This window comes from Triticum aestivum, chromosome 6D (genome assembly GCF_018294505.1).
Source record: "Triticum aestivum cultivar Chinese Spring chromosome 6D, IWGSC CS RefSeq v2.1, whole genome shotgun sequence".
Lineage (NCBI taxonomy): Eukaryota > Viridiplantae > Streptophyta > Magnoliopsida > Poales > Poaceae > Triticum > Triticum aestivum.
In genome coordinates, this window is record NC_057811.1 from 215835888 (window position 1) to 215860892 (window position 25005).

Consider the following 25005-nt stretch of genomic DNA (forward strand, 5'->3'; position numbering starts at 1 on the left):
TAAGGAAATGATACTTGACATTAGAAAAGCTCTGAGCAAACGAACTACACGATCTTGTGCTAGGCTTAGGATTGGGTCTTGTCCATCACATCATTCTCCTAATGATGTGATCCCGTTATCAACGACATCCAATGTCCATGGTCAGGAAACCGTAACCATCTATTGATCAACGAGCTAGTCAACTAGAGGCTTACTAGGGACATGGTGTTGTCTATGTATCCACACATGTATCTGAGTTTCCTATCAATACAATTATAGCATGGATAATAAACGATTATCATGAACAAGGAAATATAATAATAACCAATTTATTATTGCCTCTAGGGCATATTTCCAACAGTATATATGATGTTTCTCATAACAAAATCGAAAAATATATGACCTAACTCATAATTCACAAATATATGACCCCGTCGGCCTCTGGTGTCGGTCGGGTTCGGGGTGCCGTGTCGTGGTCGGGGTGCTGTTTCGGGGTCGGGGTCGGGGTGTGGTGTCAGGGTGTCGGGGGTCGGGGGTCGGTGTGTCGTGCCGGGGTATTGGGGTGTCGTGTCGGGGTCGGGGTGTGGTGCCAGGGTGTCGGGGTCGGGGTGTCAGGGTGTCGGGTTGTTGGGGTCTTGGTGTCGGGGTGTCTTCTTCTTCTTCTTCTTCTTCTCTTCTTCTTTTTCCTTTTCTTCTTCTCTTCTTCTACTTCTTCTTCTCTTCTTCTACTTCTTCTTCTCTTCTTCTACTTCTTCTTCTTCTTCTTCTTCTTCTTCTTCTTCTTCTTCTTCTCTTCTTCTTTTTCCTTTTCTTCTTCTCTTCTTCTACTTCTTCTTCTCTTCTTCTACTTCCTCTTCTTCTTCTTCTTCTTCTTCTTCTTCTTCTTCTTCTTCTTCTTCTTCTTCTTCTTCTTCTTCTTTCTTCTTTCTTCTTCTTCTTCTTCTTCTTCTTCTTCTTCTTCTTCTTCTTCTTCTTCTTCTTCTTCTTCTTCTTCTTCTTCTTCTTCTTCTTCTTCTTCTTCTTCTTCTTCTTCTTCTTCTTCTTCTTCTTCTTCTTCTTCTTCTTCTTCTTCTTCTTCTTCTTCTTCTTCTTCTTCTTCTTCTTCTTCTTCTTCTTCTTCTTCTTCTTCTTCTTCTTCTTCTTCTTCTTCTTCTTCTTCTTCTTCTTCTTCTTCTTCTTCTTCTTCTTCTTCTTCTTCTTATTCTTCTTGTTCTTCTTATTCTTCTTATTCTTCTTATTCTTATTCTTCTTCTTCTTCTTCTTCTTCTTCTTCTTCTTCTTCTTCTTCTTCTTCTTCTTCTTCTTCTTCTTCTTCTTCTTCTTCTTCTTCTTCTTCTTCTTCTTCTTCTTCTTCTTCTTCTTCTTCTTCTTCTTCTTCTTTCTTCTTCTTCTTCTTCTTCTTCTTCTTCTTCTTCTTCTTCTTCTTCTTCTTCTTCTTCTTCTTCTTCTTCTTCTTCTTCTTCTTCTTCTTCCCCCCCTTTCTACTTATTCTACTTTTCATCTTCTTTTTTCATGTTTTTTCACTTCCTTTAATTATTTAACCTAAACTAATCTAAAAACTAAACTAAAGCTAAACCTAAACTGAAAAAACTAAACTGAACTATTTAAACTAAACCTAAACTAAACTAATCTGAAACCTAAACTGAGAAAACTAAATTAATAACCTAAACTAATTAAACCGAAACTATTTAAAGTAAATAACCTAAACTAATTAAACTAAATAACCTAAACTAACTAAACTGAATAAACTTAACCTAAACTAAACAAGAAAGAAAAACAGAAAAAACAGAAAAGTAAACAGGGCAGGGGCTCACTGTGGGGGGCGGCAACCGGTCGTGGAGGGGGCGACGACGGGGCGGCGGCGAGGCAGGGTGGCGACGGGGCGGGGAGGGCCGGCGATGGGCGGCGCTCCTCGGTTGGGCGGCGGCGACCCGGTGGAGGGGAGGCCGCGGCGACCCGGTGGAGGGGGAGGCCACGGTGGGACGGGGCGGGGACGACCACGCAGGGGAGGGGCGGGGCGGCTGGAGGGCCGCGGCGCGGCTGGCCGGCGTGGAAGGGCGGCAGGGGCGTGGTGGACGTCGCAGGGAAGGGCTGCGGGGCGACGGGGCGAGGGGCGAGGGGGCGGCGGCGGGTGGTGGGGCGACGGGGCAAGGAGGGCGGCGGGTGGTCGGGCGGCGGCGGGTGGCGGTGGTCTCGTCGGGGAGGACAGAAAGAGAGAGAGAGGGAGGGGGCGGGGTGGGGAGCCGTTAGTTAGGTTTTCTGCTCTTTGCCGTCCGCCCCCCTTTGCCGTCCGCTCCCCTTTGCCGTCCGCTCGCTGACGGCAAAGAGGGGGCCCTTAGGTTTTTTCCCCGAGCATCACGTTTGTGGGGCCCACCTCCCTCTTTGCCATCCGCTAGCTGACGGCAAAGAATCTTTGCCGTCCGCTAGCAGACGACAAAGAACTGGCTGATGGCAAAGAAGGTCTTTGCCATCAGCCAGTTCTTTGCCGTCCGTTTTCTGTAAGCGGATGGCAAAGACCTTCTTTGCCGTCCGCCAGCGGACGGCAAAGAACTGGCAGACGGCAAATAAGCTAATTCCAGTAGTGCATGTTTACCCTATCTATTTAATTATAGATTTTTGTCCTTCGATTTCAACTACTGTACAGTTCTTTCAATTTGGGCCCATATTTGCATGTTACTGTATTTTCTTTAACAATGCTACCATTTTTTGCACCGCGTCCTTTGCTATGCAACATAATCTGTAGTGCACAATCTTTCCCTTTACATAAATCAAGACTGCAGGGATGTCATACTGAACACAAACCATGGATTTACAACGTTGCTACTGTAAGACTTGATGAACGTGGTGACTCCTATTTTGGCACTGGCCTTTGGAAAGAAATTCTAAGTTTTATGTATTGAAAGCTGGCACTATAATTGCACTGCACATAAAAGAGCCTGGTCATGAGATATATGCTAACTTCCCCGACGATATCATCCGTCCAGACTTTGTTCGAAGTAAGTTTTCTTTTCAAGTATCTGCATGTTGACTTACCTAGCAATATCAAATGAATTGTGTAGTATTTAAGCAACCAATTGTTATTCCATTTTCTTACTATATTCCTACCTAATAACTTCTTGTTACCAACACACTTTTCTATTGCCCTATTTAAACTAAATATTCCCTGTACTCCCACTTCTATCAAAAAGCGCTGCTGACAAGGAGACTTTGGAGGTGGAGAACGGGGCCGCCAAGAAGCGGAGGTGGGGCGAGCAAGAACCGCAAGCGACTCCAGCAGGCCTAGACTTCATCAGCAGCCTCCCCGATGATATGTTGATAATCATCTTCTCCCTCCTCCCAATCAAATATGGGGCGCGGACAACCGTCCTTTCCCGGCGGTGGCGGCCCCTATGGAACTCCACCCCTCTAGACCTCATCGACACCCACAAGCTCTGCCATGGTTATCGCAAAAGCTTGGATGCGTTCTCCAAGATCCTCGGCAGTCACCTTGGCCCAACCAGAGGCGTTAGAATGGGCAAGTTCCATTCCAACGGTAAGGACCGAGCCAAGCTTGATGACTGGTTCCGATCCCCCGCCCTAGATCAGCTCAAGGAACTCACTTTTGATGATGGGCATATGCGCTCGCTGCCAAGGTCAGCGTTCCGCCTCGCGCCCATGCTGCGCGTCCCCAAGTTCAGGAATTGCCATCCCCCTTAATGACGCACCCGCTCTTATTCTACCACGATTGAAGCACCTCGAGCTCTTCGCCATCTGCCTCCCAAACGGTGACATGGAGAGCCTGCTCCGTGGCTCTACTTCACTCGAGTACCTTTGTCTTTAGGCGATCAATGGGTTGAGTAGCTTCCACATCACGTCCATGACTCTCCGGACTATTTATGTGTGTTGCTGGTGCGGCAAGAAGACATCAGAAGATGTGTACCACGGTATGGTCATTGAGGACACACCTGCACTTGAGAGATTACTTGTAGTTGATCAAGAAGGTCCAACAAGAATCAATGTCATTTCTGCGTCGAAATTGACAGTGGTGGGGTACCTGCCTGACAAATACTTCGAACTTGATATTGGATCCACACCCGTTCAGGTACAACAGCCGCCTTCTACCTCTCCTTCTACAAATTAACATTATTTCTAATTTTGAAGATGTATGTTCATCTGTCATCCAGAAAATGATTCCGACAAGCTTGACCTCGAAACTGCGCACAGTGAAGGTCTTAGCACTAGAATCTATCGGCCCCAACCTGGAGCAAGTTGTCAGTTTCCTGAGATGCTTTCCATGCCTGGAGAAGCTATATATCGAGGTGATGTTCCTTTCCTGTTAACCATAAGGGGTTCAATTTGTGACACCTTTTTCCAAGTTTACAATGACAATGTACTACGATTTCTGAAGGATTCTTTTGGAGGATTTCAGTACATACATGTTCCCCCCCATATTGGTTGCTTGATCCATATGGTTACAATCCATAAGCATTTCTCTTTGGATTCATCTATACTAGTTTTCTTAGGGAACTTTTCATCCACTCCAACCTCTTGTGAAGAAGGCTACATTTTTCTAGATTGTAATCAAATGCCCATGTTAATCATGTCAGATCAAAGATGGCATGTTAGTGCATTTTACAAATCCTGCAAACCAAATAAGCATGTAGTAGTGTTCAAAACTGCATGTAGGCACTAACACATTTTGTTCTTTTGCAGATAAGATTAGGCCTAGTGGTGGATAATGTGATACAATATAACAATCACGTCGAATGCCTAGATATGCACCTCTCGGAAATTACTTTGAACTCCTACCGAGGGACCTTACCAGAGATTATATTCGCCAGGTTCTTTGTTGTCAGAGCAAGGGTGCTGAAGGTAATGAGGTTTGCCCTACATTTATTTCGCAAAAGTGAATGGTTTGTTGATCAGCACCGGCGGTGCGACAGAATGGAATAGGCTCCGAAAATGCTGACTTTCATTTTGTAACTTCAGATGATAGAGTAATCGGAAGTCATTGTGTCAACCCCATACATGACTTCTCAGTGGCCGACCCCTTTGCAAAAATAATGAGGTTTCGAGACCAGACTTAGAAGTGGTAATATTAGTTTCAATCTCTCTGATATCCATGTTCAGCGGATCAGCGCGAGCGTTTGCAGCTGATGAGCTGAATTTCATTTCTAATATCAGTTTGAACCTTGTAATCTTCGAATTTGAGCCATTTAACTCTGGAATTTGAACCTTGTAATATTTCGAGCTTTTGTGGTACAATCGTTGAAATGGCATCATATGAGACTCGTATATTGGTAGCACTATTTTGACCTTAATATGCAATGGTCTTAGATTTTATTAACCATTCTCGAATATGTTTACCTTGTCGATCTCATAGCACACGATCTGTATAGCTAACTCAACTGTGATCTTCGACATTATTGCACACAGTTGGTTTCTTCAACCGTGTGCCCTATAGAGCACAGAATTAATTATCGCCCTCGAGTGTCCATCATCACCCTTCTGTGTAACTTTGACCTCATTACCCACGGGTAAACTTATGACCAAAGTCATTCCACACACTTCGTTTTTACAAAGCTTTTTGCCAATAAACGCCCATGATTTATCCCTCTTCTAGCCGACGCGTGGCCAAACTAGCCGGGCGGGAAGCTTGCGCGGTAGCGCGGGAACAGGCTCACGGACGATACATTTGGCGCCGCTTCGAGCCCACGCGTGGTCAAACGAAACGCATGCGGTGCGATGTTGTCAAGCGTGCACTGGAATCCTCCGCTATGAACGTCGTGACGATTACAGGCCTGCTGACCCCCATTTATTACAGCGACCATTAACCCTTGTGTCTCTTCAACCTTTCGATTGCGCCCCACCATTGCAAGAAGCACACCCACCACAACAAATTCTTAGAGGGTATCCTGCGTGGTTCCAATGGCGCTCCGAGCGGCTGCCGACGACGAGAAGCAGTTCACCATGCATGCCATGGTGGACACCCACAGAGGGTTCATGGAGCTCTCGGTGGTGTACACCAACAACCCGGTCTGGGTGGAGCACTCAATCCACATCATGGAGCTGTTGCTTGCCGAGGAGAAGTACAAGGTGGTCGGGTTCGACCTCGAGTACACCCGCGCTCATGCTGGGTCTCGTCCCAAGGTCACCGTCGCCCATATGTGCGTGCGCAACCACATCCTCGTCTACCACTACTGCTTGGCCACAAGGCCTTGTGACTGTTTCGCCTGGTTTGTCAACATCCCCCACTACATGTTCACTACGGTGGACATCACCAACGATGTAAAGGTGCTCAAGAATTCGGGCATCGCCTACTAGAATCTTGTCGACATCCAGGGCCAATACAAGATCTGGGGCAGAAAGGAGCATGAGAAGGACTCACTGGTTCACCTCACCGAGGCCATCATCGACCCCTACTACAGAGGCATGAAGGAGTCCTGCAACAAGGACAAGCGTGCCTGGCACTCGGCCTGGATGGAGAAACTCGACAAAGCTCATGTCGTGTACGCGGCCAAGGAGGCGTACACGAGCTACGACATGTACAGGCGGATAATTGACATGAGGAAGTGCCTCCTTCCCCAAAACGGCCAGGGATCCAGCCGGAAGTAGAGGAATGGCAAGCGTCGTCGCAACAATAAGTAGATGATTAGATCCTCGTTTCTCCTAGTTTAGTATGCATGTAATTGCCTACTTTGGTGTGTGGAAATGTTATTTGTGTAGTCACTTGTGTAATTGTATGCTTAATTTAGTTTTGCAATGCTGTCTTTTTAAGTATATATGTTGATGCTCTGTAGACAGAGCAAATCACATCGCACATGGACTAAACAATGGAACCCGTCGGTGATGATTTCATCAATCACTGACAATTATATACAGGCAATCGTTTGCTCACAACACACACGACTTGTTAATAGGAATCGTCTATGTTGTTATCGGTCTTCCCACACATTTCCGATTATAGACCTGTTTTCTGCGTAACACACACATCTTGTTAAGTTGAACCGTTTCTGTTCTCTTGGCTCAACGCAACCAGTTCATCCGAGTGAACTGTATGTCATATATCGCACACACCTTCATCTGGCTGCCCGTTTCCGTTGTTTCGCCTCATCACAAACAGTTTATCCGAGTGAACTGTATGTCATATATCACACACGCCTTCATCTGGCTGCCCGTTTCTTTTGTTCTGCCTCATCGCAAACAGTTCATTGAACTGAACCGTATGCCCCTCATCGCACATGCAACTAAAATATGAACCGTGTTTGATGTATCCTTCATCACAAACATTTTGCATCCTTTTTATGGTTATTTTACATCACCGTCTGCGATTAATGCATCGCACACAGTTTCGTCAAAGGGTCTCTGATCATAGTGTCGCCTTAGCAGCATCCTACAGTAGTGCATGTTTTTGTCTCACCACCTGCCGTCTCCTTCTTCTCGCCCTCGTCCTCGGGTCCTCCATGTGAAGCACTAGTTCTATTGGTCTGGTCTCTGGTAGAATAAGAAGAAGGAAAGCCGATTGAAACTGATCCGCCCGAAGCATCGATTGGCATTAATGGACTGTTAACTTCTCGATCAATCATCTTTCGCGATTGAACTTCAGGACTGTTCAATTGGCTTTCAGTTTCAATCCCGCCGCGGCGCTCACGTCCGTGCGACCGAATGGAAAGAGGAGGCACTGTCCATCGCGTTCGGCAACCGAATGGACCTTGGAGCAGCGTAGTCTCCATTATAGTCCATGCCATGGTGAGGCGCCGCCACCCGAGGTTGCGAGCGAAAGAGACCGGTCGAGAGCTGTTTTAGGGTTCTCCACTTTTGGGGTCGACAGGATCCTAGTATAGGCCCAAATGAATCTCAGATGCCCAAACGACCCGAGAAGGTTAGCTCTCGTCAGGAAACCTGTGCGCGCAAGTTGGGTGCGATTAAGAGCTAATAGGACGACAAACAATGTCTAAAAGTGATGATCCAACGGCTAGAAATGCTAATGACCTGAGAGGGTAGGAAAGGTGCTCAGTTTTAATGTATCTAAATAACCTAAGAAAGGCTGAGTGTATCCGAGCCAAGTCCAAAAATAGGAGTTTTTCTCCTTTTTCTTAGCCCTTGCCGATTAGACCAGCCACACCCATCTCAACCCAGGCTCTCTTGGTTGCAAAAAGAAAAAGTCTCTCTTGCTGCCACTCTGCTTCCCCCACCCCCGCTGAGGCGACCCTGATGCCATCGTGCACAACTTCATCTCACAGCGCAGGCGCCCCAGCGGGGGCTGCGTGCAGTGCCTGAGCCTCCCGCTCAGCCCTGCCATCAGGGTTTCCTCTGGCTCGCCTTCTTGCGCTTCCGTCATCAACCTTGTGGACTCGACATAGGTGGTGACCGAGCGGAAGATGCTGAGTGGCTGGGATGCGGCTGGCAATGAGCGCGGGCTCAGGGGCAATTTCTTTGTATTTATCTCCCTAGGTTCGCCAAATTAAAGTTGAGTGTTGTACACAAGTTACTAATTGTTGCTGCCTCAGTCTACAGCTTGACGGCGCAAGGCATCGCTCACACCAGCGTGGCCTCCCGTGCTCCTAGCCTCGACCCTCCTTGCCTCCTAGCTGTGAGGATGTGATTGCAGTGGCTTGATCCTTGCGGCCCCGTCAAGGAGGAGCAGTAGGCGTGAACTCCACCATGGGCATTCTCGCTCCTCATCGACCTTGATATTGTTACCTCCATTGTGAAGCCCAACGTAAACAGGATGAATGCGAGCTTGCTGGCGGGAGCAACCTCGGTAAGAGCAGGGAAGGTGCCAGGCTAGAACCACACATTTATCGTTTGGTTGCGTGAGCAGGTTTACGAGAGGCATCTCCGAGTGAAAATTCCAGTCAGTTTTCTCCATATATCTAAAGCCACAATAAGCACCCTAAGAGGATTTGGTATGATGGTACTTGGGTAACTCGTTATTATGTTCAGAAACCAGAATAATGGCTTCCACTTCGTGTTAGCAAAGGTACAACTTAACCTGTACTTTATGCATGTCATATAGGATATATGTGACTGTTAAACATGTAATCTGCATAATTCTGCAACTCAACACGAGTTTCAGTGCAAAATCTTTGTTTCCTTTGCAGGCGCGGGACAAGGAATCAACCACCACAAACTCCTCATGTACGTCGTCAAACATCGTTTGCATCCGCGCTCGAAGCTTTCAATCTCATTGTTCCGCCGAGTCTGCCGAAACATCGTCTGCACGTGCTCCATCCAAGGTACCCCATTTTCCAATTCTATAATCAGGTTTGCACTTTAAACTAATGACTTCATGGTGTAAGGAAGATGTAATTTTGAAACGTGAGTGTTTCTTTGCATTGAAAAGATAGAGGTTTAGGGGAAAATGTCAGGGAAAGAAATGTGGAATTAGTCTTTTTGTTACTATCTTTGCATTAAGAATAGGGAAAAATGACAGGGAAAGAACAATAAGCAAACAACACCAAAATTGTTATATAGGAATAGAGTCAGTCTTCATCTTAAGAGAGCCAGTGGTCTGCACCAACACAGTCTACATGCAGTGGAAACATCTCTACTACCGGTTCTCCCTCCTGCAACTCACTGTGTGGGTAGTCATGAACGTGGAGGCGCAGTCGCCGGAAGCGTAGAAGCTCGACTACTTTTGCCTCCTCCACTAGGCGGACAACCTCCTAAAGCTCGTTGTGCGAGCGCTCACTCATAGGCTATGGAACATGAGAAACAATATGTAGTGCACATTAAAAACTTCTCTACGCTTCAATTGGAACAAGAATTTACTGGCATTGTGCTTGGTATGCAAATACAAATTCTTTTGGATGTCGTGCAGATGAATATTATGCTACTGCATGAGTTTGCATCTTGGGCGTCAACTACTCCCTTCGTCTCATAGTGTACGACATTTTTTGATACTACACTGATGTCAAAAAACGTCTTATATTATGGGATGGAGGGAATACTAAATTTTGAACAATGAGGTTATTTCTTTCTGCTATTGCTGCATGTGCGAAAACAAAGCTCTACTTTCTGATGAGGACATCAATACCATTGTTACACCCACAACCCCTGCTACTATACATACTGTACCAATTACTAGAGCTCGTGCACGCCAATTAAATTACCAGGTACTTTCATTTCTTGGTAATGATTCTAATGCTCATGAGAATATGATGCTGCCTAAATTGGATACATTTGTTGTGCCTACAAATGAAGGGTCTAGCTTGGAGAAGGATGAACATGGGAGCAAGAACAAGCATGGAGATGATGGCATGCGCAAGGGAAACAAGAACGGAGTTTGAAGTGATGATTTCAGGACTTTGAAGCCACCGTAATGAGTGCATGAAGTCTTGTATTTTGTATACAAGATGCCACTTCACAAATTTCGTCCAGAGGCTATTATAGGTGCCGTGTCACCTTAATATTGGGCCAGGCCCATGTAATTTCGAAATACATAAGTATAGTCTGATTTTAGAGTCCCTATGTGTGGGGAAACAAAAGATAGGGTTGGTTTCGGACCCCTCCCCCAAGGGCCACGAAATTCCCCCCTCTTCCTCCATATATACAGCCCTTTGGGCGTTGTTTAGACTTTGGGTTTTGTTTAGATAAAAAGTTCGCCATAGCTGCAACTTAGCGTACTTCGTTTGTGTTCAACAACCAGACCAAGGCATCACAGAACCCCACCTTGATCAATAAAGCTTTCATCTTATATTCGCAATATCCAGATTGCAATCTTAGTTTCTTGCGTGTTCTTCGTTTGCTTGCAGGAAATAGACCTTCGTGGTCAGGTTGATCATGCTCCGGCATGGTCAATAACCTCTCGGAGTTGGTTTAGCAATTGCTAAGGCGCGACGTCCTCGCACGTTCGTAGTCGGATCGTGAAAGTCTACTCCTCTGAAACAATAATCACCATCTCATCGAAAGACGGGACACCTTTGCCTCTATCAAGTGGTATCAGATTTCCAGGTTGCTCGGTGAGATTTTATAGTTTTTCATAGTTTAGATTGAGTCTGTTCTTCATACCTACAGTCCACGAAAAAGTGACAAAAAAATTAGGGTTAGTTCATCATATCCGAACCAATCTAAGCCTTTGCATAATCTTTTTAGGATTTTTGCTTTCTTGAATTTGCGGTTGCATCGTCATGTCTAGTTGCTGGTCTTAGCGTTTAGTCCTTTAGAGTTTCGTGTTCTGTCACAGTTTGTCACGCCGCCGCTGCATCATCTTCATCGCTGCTGCCATATACCACCACCGCTGCCATATACCACCGCCGCTGCCATATCCTACCACCGCTGCCATATACCACCACTGCTGTCATATCCTACCACCGCTGCCATATACCACCACCGCTGCCATATCCTACCACCATATATCCACCACCAATCCGAGTTCTTTTAATATTAGGTTTGTTTTCGAGATCCATCTATTTTCTGATTCATGTTTCCATGCCTGAGTAGGTTTCGAAAAAAAAAGTCTGGAGACCCCCGGGCAGTTTTTAGGCCAAAATTTCGGCAGGCGAAAATATTTTTCCCTATCCTAGTTTTAGGCTTTTCTTAGTCTTTTGAGACACTCGCCATCATAGTGATGTTTTGTCGCACTTTTTCGTCGTCGCTGCCCTGCTTTCCAAAAAAAATTAGTCAAAAAAATTTCGTGCCTATCCTATCAATGTGACTTGGGAGGAGTTTTGAGACACTCGCCATTATAGTGATTTTTCGCAAAAAAATGAGCGCAAAAATAAAGAGCGCATAAAAAGAGCGAATTTTTTTCCCAGAGTGTGCTTTTCCTTTGTTTACGTGTCGCGCCGTGATTTTGTTAGTGTTCTAGGATCGCGTCTCTAGGACGGTCTAGCCTAGGACCAGCACAGTACTGTCGTTGAGCGTTTATTCAACTTTGCATCTCTGAATTGATTATTGCTGACCCTTTTTGCTACCATATTATAAGCCTTCCAGCTCCACATACATCTACGTCATGCGTTTGACTCTCCCTGGCAATCGCTCTATCCAAGCTTTTGAGAGTTTTGACTACTACGGTTGCCGATCACCACCTGCTGCTTGGTAAGAACTGGTAAGATTTTGAGATTCGCTTGAAGGATTTGTGACACACCAGCACCACTTCCTAGTAGTCTGTAGGATCATATTATTGTGTCTTTCTATTGTTGCTAACCATGGCAGGATCACAAGCCGACGAGAGTGACTGGGAGAACATGACGAACAAAGAGTTACATGATAAGTTTCAGCAAATGATGAGTGGACAGGTGGAAGATGTGCTAAATAGATTTGAAGAGGCCATGGAGAAGAAAAATGGCATTGAGAAGGTGTTCGAAACAAAGATCGATAACAAGTTTAATGAATTGCTCTCGCGTCTTCCACAACCACCGCCCGCTGCACCTGTCGCACCTATACAACAGCAGCAACAACAACAACATCGCGTTCCAAATCAAGTGGGACGAGCACTGCACGTTCCCCTTGAGCCTGGTCAAAATTTTGGTGCCGCAGCACCTACTGTTGATGCTTCTGTAGCTCCTACTGCTACTGCAGAGGTGGAGGACCATTATAAGGATGAGGTTGATCAAAATCAGAACTACGTGCAACCACCAGCACCACCACCACCAGGTCGTCCTCATGCATATCATCGCAACGGCAGGGCTACACCACCACCTGAGGTACGAGATCATGACCAGCTTCCTAAACTAAAATTGAATATTCCACCATTTGAGGGCAGATATGTTCCTGATATATATCTTACTTGGGAGTTAGAAAGTGAACAACGTTTTACATGTTTACAATATCCCGAGGAAAGACGTGTTACTGCTGCAGTTTATGCTTTCACTAGTTTTGCATGTGTTTGGTGGTCTGAACTTTGTAGATTATATCCTATTCCATCTACTTGGGCTGCTTTAAAAACTGCTATGCATACTCGTTGGGTTCCACCATATTATCAACGTGAATTACTTCAAAAATTGCAGCGTGATACGTCCATTTTGCATCCTGCTTTTATATCGATATTTATTGCATTATGGGATGTTATTACACACTATGTCACAATACTTATACCTATTCTCTCTCATTTTACAAGGTTTACACGAAGAGGGAGAATGCCGGCAGCTGGAATTCTGGGCTGGAAAAGGAGCAAATATTATAGACCTATTCTGCACAACTCCAAAAGTCCCGAAACTTCACGGGAGCACGTTTTGGAATATATAAAAAATACTGGAGAAAGAATCAACCAGAGGGGGCCCACACCCTGGCCACGAGGGTGGGGGCACACCCTACTCCCTGGGCGCGCCCCCTTGTCTCGTAGGCCCCCTGGCAGGCCTCCGGTGCCCATCTTCTGCTATATGAAGTCTTTCATCGGAGAAAAAATAAGGAGGAAGCTTTCGGACGAAACTCCGCCGCCACGAGGCGGAACCTGGAGAAACCAATCTAGGGCTTTGGTGGAGCTGTTCTATCGGGGAAACATCCCTCTGGGAGGGGGAAATCATCACCATCGTCATTATCATCGATCCTCTCAGCGGGAGGGGGTCAATCTCCATCAACATCTTCACCAGCACCATCTCCTCTCAAACCCTAGTTCGTCTCTTGTATCCAATCTTTGTCTCAAAACCTTAGATTGGTACCTGTAGGTTGCTAGTAGTGTTGATTACTCTTTGTAGTTGATGCTAGTTGGTTTATTTGGTGGAAGATCATATGTTCAGATCCTTTATGCATATTAATACCTCTCTGATTATAAACATGAATATGATTTGTGAGCAGTTACGTTCGTTCCTGAGGACATGGGAGAAGTCTTGTGATAAGTAGTCATGTGAATTTGGTATTCGTTCGATATTTTGATGAGATGTATGTTGTCTCTCCTCTAGTGGTGTTATGTGAATGTCGACTACATGACACTTCACCATTATTTGGGCCTAGAGGAAGGCATTGGGAAGTAATAAGTAGATGATGGGTTGCTAGAGTGACAGAAGCTTAAACCCTAGTTTATGCGTTGCTTCGTAAGGGGCTGATTTGGATCCACATGTTTCATGCTATGGTTAGGTTTACCTTAATACTTCTTTTGTAGTTGCGGATGCTTGCAATAGGGGTTAATCATAAGTGGGATGCTTCTCCAAGGAAGGGCAGTACCCAAGCACCGGTCCACCCACATATCAAATTATCAAAGTAACGAACGCGAATCATATGAGCGTGATAAAAACTAGCTTGACGATAATTCCCATGTGTCCTCGGGAGCGTTTTCCTTCATATAAGAGTTTATCCAGGCCTGTCCTTTGCTACAAAAAGGATTGGGCCATCTTTCTGCACCTTATTTACTTTCTTTACTTGTCACCCGTTACAAATTACCTTATCACAAAACTATCTGTTACCGATAATTTCAGTGCTTGCAGAGAATACCTTACAAAAAACCGCTTGTCATTTCCTTCTACTCCTCGTTGGGTTCGACACTCTTACTTATCAAAAGGACTACTATAGATCCCCTATACTTGTGGGTCATCAAGACTCTTTTCTGGCGCCGTTGCCGGGGAGCGAAGCGCCTTTGGTAAGTGGAAATTGGTATGGAAAAATTTATATAGTGTGCTGAAATTTACTGTCACTTGTTACTATGGAACATAATCCTTTGAGGGGCTTGTTCGGGGTACCTTCACCCCGACCAGTAGAGCAAAGAGTTGCTCCTCAACCTACTGAACTTACTGAAAATGTTTACTTTGAAATTCCTTAGGGTATGATAGAGAAAGTGCTAGCTAATCCTTTTACAGGAGATGGAACATTACATCCCGATTTGCACCTAATCTATGTGGATGAAGTTTGTGGATTATTTAAGCTTGCAGGTATGCCCAAGGATGTTATCAAGAAGAAGGTCTTCCCTTCATCTTTGAAGGGAAAGACATTGACATGGTTTAGGCTATGTGATGATATAGGATCATGGAACTACAACCGATTGAAATTGGAATTTATCAGAAGTTTTATCCTATGCATCTTGTTCATCGTGATCATAATTATATATATAATTTTTGGCCTCGCGAAGGAGAAAGCATCGCTCAAGCTTGGGGGAGGCTTAAGTCAACATTATATTCATGCCCCAATCATGAGCTCTCAAGAGAAATGATTATTCAAAAATTTTATGCTCGGCTTTCTCTCAATAATCGCTCCATGCTCGATACTTCTTGTACCGGTTCTTTTATGATGAAGAACTATTGAATTCAAAGGGGATTTATTGGAAAGAATTAAATGCAACTCTGAAGATTGGGATCTCGATGAAGGTAAGGAGTCAGGTATAACACCTAAGTTTGATTGTGTTAAATCTAATATGGATACCAATGTTTTCCGTGAATTTAGCACTAAATATGGACTTGACTCTGAGATAGTAGCCTTTTTCTGTGAATCCTTTGCTACTCATGTTGATCTCCCTAAGGAGAAGTGGTTTAAATATAATCCTCCCATTGAAGTAAAAGTAGTTGCACCTATTAAAGTTGAAGAAAAGACTATCACTTATAATGTTGATCCTGTTGTTCCTACTGCTTATATTGAGAAACCACCTTTCCCTGTTAGAATAAAGGATCATGCTAAAGCTTCAACTATGGTTCATAAGAGTAATACTAGAACACCTACACCCCCTGAGCAAATTAAAGTTGAACCTAGTACTGCTATCATTAAAGATCTCTTGGCCGATAATATTGATGGGCATGTTATTTACTTCTGTGATGAAGCTGCTAGAATTGCTAGACCTGATACTAAAAATAAACATAGACCTGTTGTAGGCATGCCTGCTATTTCTGTTAAAATAAGAGATCATTGTTATCATGGCTTGTGTGATATGGGTGCTAGTGCAAGTGCAATACCTCATTCCTTATACAAAGAAATTATGCATGATATTGCACCAGCTGAGATAGAAGAAATTGATGTTACAATTAAGCTTGCCAATAGAGAGACTATTTCACCAGTTGGGATTGTTAGAGATGTTGAAGTCTTGTGTGGGAAAGTTAAATATCCTGCTGATTTTCTTGTTCTTGGTTCCACACAAGATGACTTTTGTCCCATTATATTTTGTAGACCCTTCTTGAATACTGTTAATGCAAAGATAGATTGCAAAAAGGATGTTGTTACTATTGGTTTGGGGGATATGTCTCATGAGTTTAATTTTGCTAAATTTCGTAGACAACCCCATGATAAAGAATTGCCTAGTAAAGATGAAATTATTGGTATTGCTTCTATTGCCGTGCCTCCTAACGATCCTTTAGAACAATATTTGCTCGACCATGAAAATGATACATTTATGAATGAAAGAAGGGAAATATATGAAGTATTCTTTAAACAGGGACCTATTTTGAAACACAACTTGCCCGTTGAAATCCTAGGGGATCCTCCTCCACCCTACGGTGATCCCGTGTTTGAGCTTAAACCATTACCTGATACTCTTAAATATGCATATCTTGATGAAAAGAAGATATATCCAGTTATTATTAGTGCTAACCTTTCAGAGAAGGAAGAAGAGAAATTTTTGAAAACTCTTAAGAAGCACCGTGTTGCTATTGGATATACTCTTGATGATCTTAAGGGCATTAGTCCCACTCTATGCCAGCACAAATTAAAATTGGAGAAAGACGCTAAACCGGTTGTTGATCACCAATGAAGGTTAAATCCTAAGATGAAAGAAGTAGTAAGAAAAGAAACACTAAAGCTTCTGGAGGCAGGTATAATTTATCCCATTGCTGATAGTCAGTGGGTAAGTCCTGTCCATTGTGTCCCTAAGAAGGGAGGTATTACTGTTGTTCCTAATGATAAAGATGAATTGATCCCACAAAGAATTGTTACATGTTATAGAATGGTAATTGATTTCCGCAAATTAAATAAAGCTACTAAAAAGGATCATTACCCTTTACCCTTTATTGATCAAATGCTAGAAAGACTATCCAAACATACGCATTTTTGCTTTCTAGATGGTTATTCTGGTTTCTCTCAAATACCTGTGTCGAAAGAGGATCAAGAAAAGACCACTTTTACTTGCCCTTTCGGTACCTTTGCTTATAGACGTATGCCGTTTGGTTTATGTAACGCACCTGCTACCTTTCAAAGATGCATGATGGCTATATTCTATGATTTTTGTGAAAAGATTGTTGAGGTTTTCATGGATGGTTTCTCCGTATATGGAACTTCTTTTGATGATTGCTTGAGCAACCTTGATCGAGTTTTGCAGAGATGTGAAGAAACTAATCTCGTCTTGAATTGGGAGAAGTGCCACTTTATGGTTAATGAAGGTATTGTCTTGGGGCATAAAATTTCTGAAAGAGGTATTGAGGTTGATAAAGCTAAAGTTGATGCTAATGAAAAGATGTCGTTTTCCAAGGACATTAAAGGTTTAAGAAGTTCCCTTGGTCATGCCGGTTTTTATAGGAGGTTCATTAAGGACTTCTCAAACATTTCTAGGCCTCTGACTAACCTCTTAAAAAAGATGTTCCTTTTATCTTTGATAATGATTGTGTAGAAGAATTTGAAATACTTAAGAAAGCCTTCATTTCTGCACCTATTGTTCAGCCACCTGATTGGAATTTACCCTTTGAAATTATGTGTGATGCTAGTGATTATGATGTAGGTGCTGTTCTGGGACAAAGAGTTGATAAGAAATTAAATGTTATCCAATATGCCAGTAAAACTCTAGACAGTGCCCAGAGAAATTATGCTACTACCGAAAAGAATTTTTAGCACTTGTATTCGCTTGTGATAAGTTCAGACCTTATATTGTTGATTCTAAAGTAACTGTACACACCGATCATGCTGCTATTAAATATCTTATGGAAAAAAAGATGCTAAACCTAGACTAATTAGATGGGTTCTCTTGCTACAAGAATTTGATTTGCATATTATTGATAGAAAGGGAGCTGAGAACCCCGTTGCAGACAACTTGTCTAGGTTAGAGAATGTTCTTGATGACCCACTACCTATTGATGATAGCTTTCCTGATGAACAATTAGCTGTCATAAATGCTTCTCGTACTGCTCCATGCTATGCTGATTAGCTAAATTTATACCACCTAGCTTCACATACCAGCAAAAGAAAAAGTTTTTCTATGATTTGAGACATTACTTTTGGGATGACCCACACCTTTATAAAAAGGAGTAGATGGTGTTATTAGACGTTGTGTACCTGAGCATGAACAAGAACAGATCCTATGCAAGTGTCACTCCGAGGCTTATGGAGGACACCACGCTGGAGATAGAACTGCACATAAGGTATTGCAATCTGGTTTTTATTGGCCTACTCTCTTCAAAGATGCCCGTAAGTTTGTCTTGTCTTGTGATGAATGTCAAAGAATTGGTAATATTAGTAGACGTCAAGAAATGCCTATGAACTATTCACTTGTTATTGAACCATTTGATGTTTGGGGCTTTGATTATATGGGACCGTTTCCTTCCTCTAATGGGTATGCACATATTTTAGTTGCTGTTGATTATGTTACTAAGTGGGTAGAAGCTATTCCAACTAGTAGTGCTGATCATAACACCTCTATTAAGATGCTTAAAGAAGTTATTTTTCCGAGGTTTGGAGTCCCTAGATATTTAATGACTCATGGTGGTTCACATTTTATTCATGGTGCTTTTCGTAAAATGCTTGCTAAGTACGACGTTAATCATAGAATTGCATCTCCATACCACCCACAGTCTAGTGGTCAAGTGGAACTAAGTAATAGAGAGCTTAAATTAATTTTGCAAAAGACTGTTAATAGATCTTGGAAGAATTGGTCCAAGAAACTTGATGATGCATTATGGGCATATAGAACTGCATATAAAAATCCTATGTGTATGTCTCCGTATAAAATGTTTTATGGGAAAGCATGTCACTTACCTCTCAAACTAGAACATAAGGCATATTGGGCCATTAAAGAGCTCAATTATGATTTCAAACTTGCCGGTGAGAAAAGGCTATTTGACATTAGCTCACTTGATGAATGAACTCAAGCCTATGAGAATGCCAAACTGTTTAAAGAAAAAGTTAAAAGATGGCATGACAAAAGGATACAAAAGCGTGGGTTTAATGTAGGTGATTATGTGTTGCTATTCAACTCTCGTTTAAGATTTTTTGCAGGAAAACTTCTCTCTAAATGGGAAGGGCCTGACGTTATCGAGGAGGTCTATCGTTCCGGTGCCATAAAAATCAAGTACTTCGAAGGCACAAATCCGAAGGTGGTGAATGGTCAAAGAATCAAACATTATATCTGAGGTAATCCTATTAATGTTGAAACTAATGTTATTGACACCGTGACCCCGGAGGAGTACATAAGGGACACTTTCCAGAATGTTTCAAACTCCGAAAAGGAATAGGTATGTGGTATGGTAAGTAAACCGACTCCAAAACAGTTCTAATGGCAGTTTTTCTCCATTTTGGAATATTTAAGAAAATAGGAAAATAAGAAGTAGTCCGGGAAGGACACGAGGCGTCCACGAGGGTGGAGGGCATGCCCTACCCCCCTGGGCGCGCCCCCTGCCTCGTGGGCACCTCGTGTGCTCTCCGGACACCGTTTCATTGCACGGTGCTTCTTTTGGTCGGTAAAAATTCATTATATAATCTTCCGAAGGTTTTGACCACCGTACCACGCAAATATCCTCTGTTTTTGTTTCGAGCTGTTTCTGTAGAAGATTTGGAGCAAGATGTCATCTCAAGATTCCGATGGAGAGAGCTATGTCTCTGATACGTCCATTTTGCATCATGCTTTTATATCGATATTTGTTGCATTATGGGCTGTTATTACACGTTATATCACAATACTTATGCCTATTCTCTCTTATTTTACAAGGTTTACATGGAGAAGGAGAATGCCGGCAGCTGGAATTCTGGGCTGTAAAAGGAGCAAATATTAGAGACCTATTCTGCACAGCTCCAAAAGTCCTGAAACTGTCGTTCCTATTGCGTATATTGAGAAACCGCCTTTCCCTGTTAGAATAAAGGATCATGCTAAAGCTTCAACTGTGGTAAAAAAAGTAATATTAAGACACCCAAACCCCATGAGCAAATTAAAGTTGAACCTAGTGTTGCTATGGTTAAAGATCTCTTGGCTGATAATATTGATGGGCATGTTATTTACTTCTGCAATGAAGCTGCTAGAATTGCTAGACCTAATGCTAAAAATAAACATAGACATGTTGTAGGCATGCCTGTTATTTCCGTTAAGATAGGAGATCATTGTTATCATGGCTTATGTGATATGGGTGCTAGTGCAAGTGCAATACCTCATTCCTTATACAAAGAAATTATGCATGATATCGCATCTGCTGAGTTAGAGGAAATTGATGTTACAATTAAGCTTGCCAATAGAGACACTATTTCACCAGTTGGGATTGTTAGAGATGTTGAAGTCTTGTGTGGGAAAGTTAAATATCCTACTGATTTTCTTGTTCTTGGTTCCCCACAAGATAGTTTTTGTCCCATCATTTGGTAGACCCTTCTTGAATACTGTTAATGCCAGGATAGATTGCGAAAAGGATGTTGTTACTATTGGTCTGGGGGATATGTCTCATGAGTTTAACTTTGCAAAATTTTGTAGACAACCCCATGATAAGGAATTGCCTAGTAAAGATGAAATTATTGGTCTTGCTTCTATTGTCGTGCCTCCTAATGATCCTTTAGAACAATATTTGCTAGACCATGAAAATGATATGTTTATGAATGAAAGAAGGGAAATAGATGAAGTATTCTTTAAACAGGGACCTATTTTGAAACACAACTTGCCTGTTGAAATCCTAGGGGATCCTCCTCCACCCAAGGGTGATCCCGTGTTTGAGCTTAAATCATTACCTGATACTCTTAAATATGCTTATCTTGATGAGAAGAAGATATATCCTGTTATTATTAGTGCTAACCTTTCAGAGCATGAAGAAAAGAAATTATTGGAAACTCTGAAGAAGCACCGTGCTGCTATTGGATATACTCTTGATGATCTTAAGGGCATTAGTCCCACTCTATGCCAACACAAAATAAAATTGGAGAAAGAAGCTAAACCAGTTGTTGTTCACCAACGACGGTTAAATCCTAAGATGAAACAAGTGGTAAGGAAAGAAATACTAAAGCTTCTGGAGGCAGGTATAATTTATCCCATTGCTGATAGTTAGTGGGTAAGTCCTGTCCATTGTGTCCCTAAGAAGGGAGGTATTACTGTTGTTCCTAATGATAAAGATGAATTGATCCCACAAAGAATTGTTACATGTTATAGAATGGTAATTGATTTCCGCAAATTAAATAAAGCTACTAAAAAGGATCATTACCCTTTACCCTTTATTGATCAAATGCTAGAAAGACTATCCAAACATACGCATTTTTGCTTTCTAGATGGTTATTCTGGTTTCTCTCAAATACCTGTGTCGAAAGAGGATCAAGAAAAGACCACTTTTACTTGCCCTTTCGGTAACTTTGCTTATAGACGTATGCCATTTGGTTTATGTAACGCACCTGCTACCTTTCAAAGATGCATGATGGCTATATTCTATGATTTTTGCGAAAAGATTGTTGAGGTTTTCATGGATGATTTCTCCATATATGGAACTTCTTTTGATGATTGCTTGAGCAACCTTGATCAAGTCTTGCAGAGATGTGAAGACACTAACCTGGTCTTGAATTGGGAGAAGTGCCACTTTATGGTTAATGAAGGTATTGTCTTGGGGCATAAAATTCTGAAAGAGGTATTGAAGTTGACAAAGCTAAAGTTGATGCTATTGAAAAGATGCAGTGTCCCAAGGACATTAAAGGTATAAGAAGTTTCCTTGGTCATGCCGGTTTTTATAGGAGGTTCATTAAGGACTTCTCTAAAATCTCCAGGCCTCTGACTAATCTCTTACAAAAAGATATTCCTTTTGTCTTTGATGATGATTGTGTAGAAGCATTTGAAATACTTAAGAAAGCTTTGATTTCTGCACCTATTGTTCAGCCACCTGATTGGAATTTACCCTTTGAAATCATGTGTGATGCTAGCGATTATGCTGTAGGTGCTGTTCTAGGACAAAGAGTTGATAAGAAATTAAATCTTATCCAATATGCTAGTAAAACTCTAGACAATGCCCAGAGAAATTATGCTACTACTGAAAAAGAATTTCTAGGAGTTGTATTTGCTTGTGATGAGTTCACACCTTATATTGTAGACGCTAAAGTAACTGTTCACACTGATCATGCTGCTATTAAATACCTTATGGAAAAGAAAGATGCTAAACCTAGACTTATTAGATGGGTTCTCTTGCTACAAGAATTTGATTTGCATATTATTGATAGAAAGGGAGCTGAGAACCCCGTTGCAGACAACTTGTCTAGGTTAGAGAATGTTCTTGATGAGCCACTACCTATTGATGATAGCTTTCCTGATGAACAATTGGCTGTCATAAATGCTTCTCGTGCCGCTCCATGGTATTCTGATTATGCTAATTACATTGCTGCTAAATTTATACCACCTAGTTTCACATATCAGCAAAAGAAAAAGTTTTTCTATGATTTAAGACATTACTTCTGGGACGACCCACACCTTTATAAAGAAGGAGTAGATGGTGTTATTAGACGTTGTATACCTGAGCATGAACAGGAACATATCCTACGCAAGTGTCACTCCAAAGCTTATGGAGGACACCACGCTGGAGATAGAACTGCACATAAGGTATTGCAATCTGGTTTTTATTGGCCTACTCTCTTCAAAGATGCCCGTAACTTGTTCATATCTTGTGATGAATGTCAAAGAATTGGTAATATTAGTAGACGTCAAGAAATGCTATGAATTATTCACTCGTTATTGAACCATTTGATGTTTGGGGCTTTGATTATATGGGACCGTTTCCTTCCTCTAACGGGAATACACATATTTTAGTTGCTGTTGATTACGTTACTAAGTGGGTAGAAGCTATTCAAACTAGTAGTGCTGATCATAACACCTCTATTAAGATGCTTAAAGAAGTTATTTTTTCGAGGTTTGGAGTCCCTAGATATTTAATGGCTGATGGTGGTTCACATTTTATTCATGGTTTTTTTCGTAAAATGCTTGCTAAGTATGATGTTAATCATAGAATTGCATCTCCATATCACCCGTAGTCTAGTGGTCAAGTAGAATTGAGTAACAGAGAGCTCAAATTAATTTTGCAAAAGACTGTTAATAGATCTAGAAAGAATTGGTCCAAGAAACTTGATGATGCATTATGGGCCTATAGGACTGCATATTAAAATCCTATGGGTATGTCTCCGTATAAAATGGTTTATGGAAAAGCATGTCACTTACCTCTCGAACTAGAACATAAGGCATATTGGGCCATTAAAGAGCTCAATTATGATTTCAAACTTGCCGGTGAGAAGAGACTATTTGACATTAGCTCACTTGATGAATGGAGAACCCAGGCCTATGAGAATGCCAAATTATTTAAAGAAAAGGTTAAAAGGTGGCATGACAAAAGGATACAAAAGCGTGAGTTTAATATAGGTGATTATGTGTTTCTATTCAACTCTCGTTTAGGATTTTTCACAGGAAAACTTTTCTCTAAATGGAAAGGTCCTTACTTTATCGAGGAGGTCTGTCGTTCCGGTGCCATAAAAATCAACAACTTTGAAGGCACAAATCCGAAGGTGGTGAACGGTCAAAGAATCAAACATTATATCTCAGGTAATCCTATAAATGTTGAAACTAATGTTATTGAAACCGTAACCCCGGAGGAATACATAAGGGACACTTTCCATAACGTTTCAGACTCCGAAAAGGAATAGGTATGTGGTACGGTAAGTAAACCGACTCCAAAAGAGTTCTAGTGGCAATTTGCCTCCGTTTTGGAATATTTAAGAAAATAGGAAAATAAGAAGTATTCCGGGAAGGACACGAGGCGTCCACGAGGGTGGAGGGCGCGCCCTACCCCCTGGGCACGCCCCTGCCTCGTGGGCACCTCTTGTGTTCTCCGGACTCATTTTCTTGCACGGTACTTCTTTCGGTCGGTAAAAATTCATTATATAATCTCCCGAAGGTTTTGACCACCGTACCACGCAAATATCCTCTGTTTTTGTTTCGAGCTGTTTCTGCCGTAGATTAGAGCAAGATGTCTTCTCAAGAGTCGGTCGGGGAGAGCCGGGTGTCTAATCCGACACCGGGACCAAGAACAAACAGTGATGCTGACCACTTTGGGCCATCAACGGAGGAAGAGATGTAGGCCGCCTTGAAAAGGATAGATGCCATGGAGGAGGATCAAGAAGTTACTTCCCGTTTCCGAGCCGGATTCATGATGGGGGAACTACAGAGCTCAGCCATTCCAACCTCGGTCATCCCTTCCAATGTTAAATTTCTCTCTTATGAAAATATGAAAAAGAGTGTTACTTGTTCTCCCGCAGCTATGCAACATCCTTGGGTGAAAGGAGCTTTAGCCGTCACGGGTAAGCTCCGTAAGGAAATAAAGGACGTCAAACAGCAAGTCAACAAGCTCGAGGAGGGAATCGTATCCTGAGGGGCATCATCGCCAAGAATATCACCTCACCACCTCCGAACAAGGAGATATAATCACATGGGTATGGGCACTCCCCTTGGCAACTGCCAAGCTTGGGGGAGGTGCCCCGGTATCGTATCACCATCACACTCCTATCTTTACCGTTTTTCTTAGTTCGATCCTTTTGGTAATGTCTTGATCTAGTAGAATAAATTTTTACTATGATTTAGTTTTTAGTTTTGCTTTACGATCCTTCTATGTAATCGAGTCCGCGAGCTATATATAATAAAGATTAGTGTTGAGTCAAGGGCTTGATTATCTTGCTATGATCGTGAGGGAATAAAAGAAAGAGAAAGAATAAAAAGAAATCAAAGAGATCATATTGATCTTATGGAGAGCAATGACTTCACATCTAAAAGAGTATGATGAATAAAAGTTGTTGAGAGTTGACAAACATAGTTTTGATCATCATTGCAATTAATAGGAAGTAATAAATAAAGAGAGGTTTTCACATATAAATATACTATCTTGGACATCTTTTATGATTGTGAGCATTCATTAAAATATGACATGCTAAAGAGTTGATGTTGGACAAGGAAGACAATGTAATGGGTTATGTTTTCTTATATCCGAAATAAAGTATATT

General features: G+C 42.4%; 1 long non-coding RNA gene across 1 annotated transcript; it reads left to right on the forward strand.

Annotated features, from left to right (window-relative positions):
• The first annotated feature begins 8103 nt into the window (after positions 1-8103).
• Positions 8104-9413, forward strand: LOC123141437 (uncharacterized). The gene is made up of 2 exons (XR_006470283.1): positions 8104-8941; positions 9063-9413. It is a non-coding gene; the product is annotated as an uncharacterized lncRNA (long non-coding RNA).
• Positions 9414-25005: the final 15592 nt, after the last annotated feature.